Source organism: Streptopelia decaocto (assembly GCF_964273445.1).
Source record: "Streptopelia decaocto genome assembly, chromosome: 4".
Taxonomy (NCBI): Eukaryota; Metazoa; Chordata; class Aves; order Columbiformes; family Columbidae; genus Streptopelia; species Streptopelia decaocto.
The window spans coordinates 74,395,967-74,406,389 of record NC_138658.1 but is presented as its reverse complement, the minus strand read 5'-3'; the positions used below and the strand labels follow the sequence as shown (position 1 = coordinate 74,406,389).

The following is a 10,423-nucleotide window of genomic DNA, read 5'->3' as shown; positions in this document are numbered from 1 at the left end:
TATGATTGTTTGCATGTCTTTTTCTTACATCATTAGTATGATTTTTAATATGTTTATGGAGTCAAATGGATTTGAACTACTCCGACAGCATTTTATTGTTACATAAGTTGAGAAAGTATTGGTAATGTATAGCTTGAGCACCTTCCATGGTGTGACCTTTATTGCCCATTTACTTTTGGAAATTCAAATACTGAATGGTAAGATGTCATTCTTTTTTTCCTTTCCACATACTCCTGAATATTGTTATATTTTTTTCATTATGATGGTTATATTTCTATGGTTGAGCTCCCTCAAAAACGTTCATAGTAAGTGCACTAATTATAGATATTTTTAGTTCTAACATCCTTTTTACAGCTACATAAATTTACACCTGTTAGGTTAAACAAATTGTCCTGGAGCCAAATGTCCTTTAACAGAGTCAGAGCCCTCACATGAAGCACTTGTTTTTTCATCAGCTTTATACAAATAACTGATTTCCCTGGAGCACTTTCCTTTTGACTTCCTATGACTCCAGGTTCTCCCAAACCACGTGCATTTATAACCTGCTAACAGGACAAAAACATTGAAGCATTAAAATAAAAGCGTTAAATAAATGCGTCTGTTTTTGCAAGTCAACTGCAAGAGTCTTATTAATGTCAGCATGTGTGGGGAGGAAGAAAAGAGTGAAGGTTACTAGAATTCGAACATTAAAACAAAACAAAAATCAGGGGTTTCTCTTAAAATTCCATGTGCTCTATGTTTTTTTTGTTCCTTGCTTTGGGATGTTCCCTTTTTCTTCTTTCTTAGCAGCTTCAGAGCACCAGAAATAAGCTGCCATTAATCAAATCATCTCTAATTTCTCAACAGAACTCAAGTATATATTGCTGCCATGCTGTAGTTCTCAGACCACATTTTGAGAGACCGTGGCATAAACCAGCACGGATATCAACCACTGTTAGGAGATACAATCAATCAATAACCCAAAAAATCCCCTTGATTTAAACCCCACGATTAACCTGTGTGTATAGGATGTCTCAGTTAATTTCTAGAAGGCATATCTATGAATTTTAATCACAGAAACATCTTCAATGATAATTTATCAACCTTATTGCTCCACACTGGTGAGCTCTATGTTTGGAAGCTCCTTCTCCAATGTGTAGTTCTTATATTCTAATGTCCAAAAATGTAAAACCTGAAAATACTCAGTCCCTTCTATACCTCTGAATGTGAGGACTCAACTCCCAAAGTGGTAAATATTACACGTAACCTTACTTACTACTTTACTACTATTACTTACTTACTATACTACTAAGTATACTTACTTACTATTGACTAACACAGTGAGCTTCTTATTTCCAAAGGACTAGATGCAGTTTCAACTATCCACTTAAGATTTCACTTGGTGTTTTGCTACTGGAACAAAAAACAGGACTGTTCCCAATTTCTGACAATAGCTCCTATCTATACCATTGACTTCCACTTCAGAAACCACTAGAAACATCTTAACCAATGTTAAATGTCATTTATTTTTCAATCACTTGTTATACAGCGCAGTAAACAAAGTCAATTAAATTAACAATACTGTATCTAATGATGTTGTTCATTTAGGAGACTAAAGCTATGCTCTCGTGGGTTTAGGATTATGCAGATGTAACAGCATTTTGAAATAACCTTCATCTTGACTTGGATGAGTACTGAAAATTAAGGCATTTTAAAAAATGCCTGGAAAAATTTCCCATGAGGAAAAAAATCTGTTTTGACAGAAATGGCTTCATCTTGACATATTTATAATACAAAACAAGGCTAAAATAGAAATATTTGTAGAAACTGTCATAGCAACCTGTTTTAATTTAATTTGCCAAAATACTGTTATGGAAAGAACTCATTTTTATATTAAAAAAAAAAAGTATTTTATGCAGTTTGCATGAAGAATTCATGAAATGGAATGGATCTTAGTACTTGGACAGAAATTTCCAAAACAGGATAGCAGTAGTTTTATTTCACCCCGCAACTTCTTATTGCAAGTCACCACAGTTTGCTGGGCGATCCTTCAATATTTCGAGCAGGATTATTAATTCAATGAAAAATCGCTCTCTGTTTTCTTTTCTTTCTTCTTCTGTTGTCACTGAAACCTGAAGAATACTCTGAAGATGTAAATATTCCTGCAGTGTCATTCCCAGTTGAGTTGTGCTTTACGCAAGGCCTCGTGTAACTCTTGACCCAGTCGATCAAGAGGTTCAGTCATTTTTTAAGAAGCAATAAGCTGCATGATTAAATTTCACTATGCATTTTTGCTATTGAAAACAAGGTTTTTTAACGTAAAGGTGGCATGCTCTTTTTCCATGGAGCGCTTTTCACAATTAACAGGCCCATGTGGATTTTTGGATTGTCGTTTTCTTTCTGTTTGAAGCTAAATCCATCTCCAAACTGGAAGTGGATGAGCTTGCTGCTACGTAATTGCGCATCTTCATAAGCCTGTGTGATTATTCACATAGGTCACGTCAAATTCTTTATATCATTAACTGTCAGTGAAAAGTGAGGACAGGGCAAAGGGGTGTGAAGTAATGTGCTCATAATCACCCCCCCTGGATTTTATCTTGCTATATTGCTACTGTAGCTGATTAAAAATTTCTTATTGAAGTACATGACCTTGAGCAGAAAAAGAGGTTTGACCTTTCTAAAGAAAGTTAATTAACGAGATGGTCAAAATGTCCATTAAGATGGAAGAAACCTCCAGCTCACAAGAGAATGGTCACAATCAGTAGTAGCTCTTGTCATCGGCTTTCCTTTTTTTTTTTTTATTCTTGATTTTTCTCCTATTTTTTTACTTACAGTGGCTGTTCCTTTAGAAAAGTCAATGTTCTGTCCTGATTCACCAAGGTCTGAAGGAAAAGACCAGAATCATTTATAGCCTTTTCATTTGTGACGCAGACTACTAACAACCTCATTAACTTTCTTCAGGCCGTGTTTTAGTTAGAAGTCTCGTGTGCGTTTTTACAGATGTAGATGGAAAGATGCATCATCCTCTGTCAACAGAAAAAAACAAAAAGAAATTAGAAATGTTACATACTTCAAGATGTGGCAAATAATTTCCAAAACCATTATTGTGTCTAAACCAAATCTTGATTCTATCTCACCACTACTTTGTGCCCACAAACTAGAAAATATATTTGAGTGATTGCATTTCTTCTGCTTAAAAATGTTTAGCAAGTGATATATCACAAATATCTGTTTTAAATCTTCATTAAGGATAGATAATCTTTAATGTAGTGCAAAGCAGAGGTGATAAACAAAAGAAAGGTTAATAAAACAAGTTTATTTTTCTTGTAGACCAAAAGTTCTACAGCTGGTTACCTCTAGATCACCAAGATGCAATGTCAGATATGGATATTCCTTGTCATGTTTTGTCCACTAAAAAACCTCATTAAGCCAACAGGAGCTCGTATAATAAGGCCTGAAAAAGGATCAGAGTTTAACACAATACACTGAAATCACATTGCAGAAAAGTGCTATGATTCAGTGAAGGAATCCAGCAATTTTTATGTGGATGAGCAAGTACCAGATACTCTCCACCCTACTTCATATGTACAGAAAGCACAACTGGACATGATAATCAAAAAAGCAGAAGGTTGAGGACAGTAATTTCCCTGAGTGAGGAAATCCATTGGCTGTTTTCTTCAAGAGAGTAATAATGAATGACCTGCATTTGGAACTATGGCCTCACAGAAACCCCTTCTGTTCTTCAGATTGAAAATTTTAAAGAGAATCATTCTTGCTCTGTGATAGTTATTAGGATCTGAAATATTGTGTCCACTTCTGGGCCCCTCAGTTCCAGGACAGGGAACTGCTGGAGAGAGTCCAGCACAGCCACGAAGGTGCTGAAGGGAGTGGAGCATCTCCTGTATGAGGAAAGGCTGAGGGAGCTGGGGCTCTGGAGCTGGAGAAGAGGAGACTGAGGGGTGACTCATTCATGGTGACCAATATGGAAAGGGCGAGTGTCAGGAGGATGGAGCCAGGCTCTTCTCAGTGACAACCAGTGACAGGACAAGGGGCAATGGGTGCAAACTGGAACACAAGAGGTTCCACTTAAATTTGAGAAGAAACTTTTTCTCAGTGAGGGTGCCAGAGCCTGGCCCAGGCTGCCCAGGGAGGTTGTGGAGTCTCCTTCTCTGCAGACATTCCAACCCGCCTGGACACCTTCCTGTGTAACCTCATCTGGGTGTTCCTGCTCTGACGGGGGGATTGGACTGGATGAGCTTTCCAGGTCCCTTGCAGTCCCTCACATTCTGCGATTCTGTGATATTAATCCTTCTCCCTAAGCCTTTCTTTGATTAGGAAAAGAAAGGAATCCTAAGGACAGAGCAGTTCCAGAAGACAATTTCAACTAGTTCTTCAAGGGCACAAGCCAAAAATACATCCTGAAGCTTTTTAGTCTATGCGCCTTTGCCTAGTTCTCCTATCACCTCCTGTCCCCTCTCATACCCAGCCCACCTCCCTCCTTTATTTATGTCACTTGTCTTGTTCTCCCCCATAGACAGAATCCCAGACTGGTTGGGGTTGAAGGGACCTCTGGAGATCATCCAGTCCAACCCACCTGCTCACGCAGGGTCACCAGAGCAGATCACACCAGGTCGTGTCCAGGCGGGTTTGAATGTCTCAGAGAAGGAGATTCCACAACCTCTGGGCAGCCTGGGCCAGGCTCTGGCACCTCACAGGAAAGAAGTTTCTCATATTCAGATGGAACCTCCTGTGTTTCAACCTGTGCCTGACGAGACCACATGAACATACACTTTCTGAACATATGAACTACATTGCCTTACAATTTGCCACATAATTGTTTACCTCTGATAAGGTTCACTAATTGAGACCTTCAGCAAGAAAACACAACAAACTATATTCTGGCATTGTGTAGGATTCACAGTCACAGGCAGATTTCCTGTTGTTTTGATGCAGTGTGCAAACACCAGAAAATAGAGCTTGTTTTCTGAGGAGTGAACAACATCAGCAGCACAAGACACGGAGTGTTTGCAAACAGCAGATGGGAACCAGCTATAAGTTGGGCAACGTGAAAATCAGCGCGCTCTACTTAAGAGCTGCTGATCTGATCAGGGTTTTGAGAGAAGAGCACCAGGGTAAGATGTAAAGAATATTGTTTTCTGATACATGTATGATAAGACAACTTAGAGGTTGAGAAACTGAGGCAGCGTAAAGAAAGAAGCTTGAGGACAACCTAAGAAGTTACATTTCCTTGAGTCTCAGTCTTTTCCCCTGTCCACATAGAACACAACTCATTCCATAAAAGTGTATGAGAGATTTTATGGCATTTGAATTGAATATTCCAAAGCTTATAGCACATTCTCTGAATACATGCAATATATATATATTTCTAAATTCTTCTTTCTCCACCCCCCCGCTTCAAAATATGGAGGTGCAATAAATCTACTGCACATTGCCCTCCTTGCAATCAAAAGATGAGAGATGCCCTCCACAAACACTCACCTTGCTAACAGGTGGCATTGACTAAAGTTCAAAAAAAAAAAGAACAGAATTAAGACAATTTCAGATCTCTTCCCATGGATTTGAGAAGTAACCACTTAAGGAAAAAGGCCTTATAATACTCTGCAAAAAGGTCACAGAATCACACAGAATCCCAGAATGTCAGGGGTTGGAATGGACCTGGAAAGCTCATCCAGTGCAATCCCCCCATGGAGCAGGAACACCCAGATGAGGTTACACAGGAAGGTGTCCAGGCGGGTTGGAATGTCTGCAGAGAAGGAGACTCCACAACCTCCCTGGGCAGCCTGGGCCAGGCTCTGGCGCCCTCACTGGGAAGAAGTTTCTTCTCAAACTTAAGTAGAACCTCTTGTGTTCCAGTTTGTACCCATTACCCATTGTCCTACTATTGGTTGTCACACAGAAGAGCCTGGCTCCATCCTTCTGACACTCACCCTTTATATATTTGTAAATATTAATAAGGTCGCCCCTCAGTCTCCTCTTCTCCAGCTCCAGAGCCCCAGCTCCCTCAGCCTTTCCTCATACAGGAGATGCTCCACTCCCTTCAGCATCTTTGTGGCTGTGCTGGACTCTCTCCAGCAGTTCCCTATGCTTCTGGAACTGAGGGGCCCAAAACTGGACACAATATTCCAGGTGTGGTCTCCCCAGGGCAGAGTAGAGGGGCAGGAGAACCTCTCTGACCTACTGACCACCCCCTTCTAACCCACCCCAGGTACCATTGGCCTTCCTGGTCACAAGGGCCCAGTGCTGGCTCATGGTCATCCTGCTGTCCCCAGGACCCCCAGGTCCCTTTCCCCTACGCTGCTCTCTAATAGGTCATTCCCCAACTTATACTGGAACCTGGGGTTGTTTCTGCCCAGATACAAGACTCTAAACTTGCCCTTTTTATATTTCATTAAGTTTTTCCCTGCCCAAATGTGCTCAGGGACAGTGAAGGATTTCAGTCAATCTCTGTATATCTATGTGCACTCAGACAATCAAGTCCGATGGGTAATGTCTTATTAATACAAGGCACTGAAATATCTTTCAGACCTGCTGACAACCTCCCTTCAGCATAGACAGGCAACGAGCTACTTTAAAGAAACAACCTATTAGTTGGTTTGTCTTTTAAGAAAACTGAGCCTAAAAGCAGCTTAAAGCATTTTAAGTTCCACCTGTGGCTTTCAAATTCTACTCGAGTTGCCTAAGAAACATGATCCTCCTCAATCTCTCTCAGTTAGATATTACTTAACTGATTCTTTCCACTAGTCATAACTTTCCTGCTCTCAGAAATTCTCTTTTTCAACAAAGCACAAGTATTGGCCAAATAGGAACAAGGGTCCAGGATTAGGTGTTGAAAGAAACATAGTCCATCTAGACACAAAGATCTATTGCATTCCTAAGAACTCAAAAAAGCTCATGCTCTTGAAGCAAACAATCAAGACCGTTTTTAGCAATAATCTCTCTTCCTGTAGAAGACAGTTCTACAAGAGAAAAGATGAGCAACTTGAATCTGACTAGTTCTTCCTCTGAGTAACAATGCACTGCAGAACTCAACACAAAAATGTTAAGGAAAGGTAAAGATCAAATGGCCAACCAGGCTCATTGATAAATGTGAATCATACCCTCTTTCCACTTTTCTGTTAGTTCGTATTCTAATTATTCTTATTTTTCATGTCCACACTTAATATTTGGGTTCTATATTGTGACAGGCAGTTCCACAGTTGACCCAGAATTAAAAAACCCCATGTATTTACAAAAAGCATCCATACGTGTTTCGTTTATGCAGAATAGCATTTCCACTCCAGTATTTCTGATGCTTTGGTGATGTCTCTTTTCTTTACGTAGGTGGAGAACGGCAGTCGCAACGTTTGTTAGGAGCTGTCGGTTCACCTCCCTTGGCCGGTAAGAGCTACATTCATTTACAGAGCAGCTTATCTCAGCTTTTAGCACACAGCGGTAACAAATTCAGTTTTCTTCCTTTCCTTTAAGACAGTTAACAGCAATAAAAAAAAAACAAGGGTAGTTTTGAAAAATCAGTTAATAACTTAAATAAATGTCTAAACAGGAGACAGAGCCCTCTTTCGAGACAGTAAGTTCATACAGTTCTTTCAGATTTTAAGATCTCTTTATCACACTCTGCCAGACTGCTTAGGAAATGTCCAGCAATCCATGTCTTAGATAAAAGTAATCTGGACTGGGTAAGTAATCTGATCTGTTTCTTAAATTGACACACATTAACCAGAAACACACACAGCTGAAGGAGTCCTTTGGTTCGAATTCACAAGAGATGTATTTGCAGTTTAGTTACTAGCGGAGGGAAGAAGTTCTATCATTTTTCATAAATGTGCTTATTTACTATTTGTGGGTCTTATATGTACATTATAGCGCATGCTCATTTTAGTCAAATGCCTGAAGAAACATTTAGCTGATGTGCAATTGGTGATATAACGCACTGTGATTAAGGTGGAGGTAACTTGCCATGTTACATTTGGAAACCTTTGTAAGTTACCACGTTATATTCCAAAACCTTTGTAAGTTACCATGTTACATTCAGAAACCTTTGTAAGTTACTATGTTATATTTATAAACATTTGTAATTCACCATGTTCTCTTTGGGAATCTCACTTATTTCCATTCATATTCACAATAGACCAGTCGTTACAACAGAGTAAGGCACTGGCCCTACCCAGAAGAACAGGCAATTCAAAAGATGTGGAGTGCAGAAATGAGACAAAACCCAAAAGGTTTCCTAATATCGCATGACTCCATTCAACAGGATGGGAAAGACAATAACGCTACCTAGAAAAGTCGTTTGATGCAACCTGAAAGCCTATTAAAGACACAAACTAAGTGCCTTGTTTGCCTTACAGTAATAATTTACAGGTCATGATAAAGGGCAGGACAGCCTAACATGATCTCTGATTACATGTACGGAATGGGTCATGTTTCAGCCCTAAATCATACTGTAAGGTTCCAATAATTCCAAGTATTGATTGTGTCTACTTACATCTGTTATATGGCCTAACACACATGTGTCATGATGAATCTGATCACATTTAAATGAGTTCTTGCCTAAGAAATTGTTTCCCCTGTTTCAAACTCTCCCCTGGACTCTGTGCCTTGATAAAGGGAATTAAGATTCCAGTTCAGCTCCCTTCCTTATTTGTTTTTGTAAGAATCAATGTAGATCTTGACAATATTTTTCTCAGGCTGTGGAAGAGATAAGAAAAAGATAGATACCTGTACTACTAACATCATTCCCTTATAGCCTGAGGGAAGGCAATTGTTTTGGCAAGTCCCCTCCGAGCCTAAAATAGACAAGAAAAGGTAAAAGCATGTGAAGACTCATCCTCCTCCCCTCATTTTCGCCTGCGAGTTTACACAGAAGCTGATGGAGCAGATGGATGGCAGAAGAAGTGCAAAGGATGCACAGAACAGCACGTCGGCGGGATTCGCACTGCCTCGAAATGGCAAAGTCCCTTCAACGACACCTACTGCACAGGGATCCTCTGTCACTGTGGCTTCAGGCTCAGGGATTTTGGAGCAGGACGGTGGCAGCATGTTCCATCCGAAAGAAACGGCAGGAAAAGGTGCTGCAGTGTGGCAAAAAAACCCCAACCCTTAGGCACAGTAAGATAAGTGACAGAAGTGAAATAACAGGAAGAAAAAGAAAAGTGCAAGGCTTTGCAGCGTGGGACAAAACCTGACATTCAGTGCAGAGGCTGTAGGGCTCTACAGCAAGTAACAAGAAAGCCATAAGTGAAGTTTTCATAGTTTAACAGAAGAGGAGAAACAAAGGTTTTGCAAATGGTCCATATGGTACATTCATGGAGCAATCGCCTGCACCCAGCGTGGTATCTGGAGCAGCATAAGAGATCGTTACACGAACAAATCATAGAATCATTTAGGCTGGAAGACACTCAGGATCATTGAGTCCAACCATAACCCAACTCTAGGACTAAACCATGTCCCTGAGAACCTCGTCTGAATGCCTTTTAAACCCCTCCAAGGGTGGTGATTCCACCACTGCCCTGGGCAGCCTGTTCCAATGCCCCACAGCCCTTTGGGGAAGAAATTGTTCCCCACATCCAACCTCAGCCTCCCCTGACACAACTTGAGGCCGTTTCCTCTGCTCCTGGCGCTTGTTCCTGGGGAGCAGAGCCCGACCCCCCTGGCTCCAAGCTCCTTTCAGGCAGTTCAGAGATCAGAAGGTCTCCCCTCAGCTCCTGTTCTCCAGCTGAACCCCCCAGGTCCCTCAGCTGCTCCCATCACACTTGTGCTCCATCACCAGCTTCGTCGCCTCCTCTGCACTCTCTCCAGCACCTCAATGATCTTGTTACGATGAGGGGCCCAAAACTGACCCCAGGATCCGAGTTGCCGAATCACTTCACGATCACTTCTCCCGTCCCGCTGGCCGCTGACAGCTCTCTGCCCGGCAGCCCTGCCCGTGTGCGGCCGCTCTGCGCTTGCCAACCGCCCGACGCGGCCTTTCCGCAGCCCCCCCGGGCTCCCACCCGCACACACCGCCCCCCCCGGCCCCGCCGCGCTGCCCGTGCTCGCCGGTGCCCTCACCTCCGCTCTCCACCTGCCGCCGTGCCCCGGGCTCTCCCGTCCCATCCGGCACCCACCCGGCCGCTCCCTCCCTCCCTCCCTCCCCAGCCCCGCGGCTCCTCCGCACCGCCCCCTCCGTGCATCCCTCCCCCGGCCGCCTGGTAACGCCGTTTCCACACTCACAGCCACTGCGCGCTGCGGCGGCCCCGCCGCGGCCTGGAACCGCTGCACCGGGGCGGGCTGCGCGGCCCCCCCAGCACGGCGCCCCCGCGGCCCGCAGCGGCGCAGGCGCGCTGCCTCCTCCCCTAGTGGCTGCCGCGGGGAGCCCGGCGGCGGCGGCTCCCGGGCGCCCGTACAGCCGAGCGGACGCGGGTCGGGCCGGTAGCGGCGTGGGCGG

The 10,423-nt window shown here is 43.0% G+C and overlaps 1 long non-coding RNA gene across 1 annotated transcript; it reads right to left on the bottom strand.

Moving 5' to 3' along the window:
* Positions 1-1,507: 1,507 nt before the first annotated feature.
* On the bottom strand, positions 1,508-8,785 carry LOC309439342. The gene is made up of 3 exons (XR_014183970.1): positions 8,716-8,785; positions 7,245-7,457; positions 1,508-3,005 (listed from the first exon to the last, which is right to left on the bottom strand). It is a non-coding gene; the product is annotated as an uncharacterized lncRNA (long non-coding RNA).
* Positions 8,786-10,423: the final 1,638 nt, after the last annotated feature.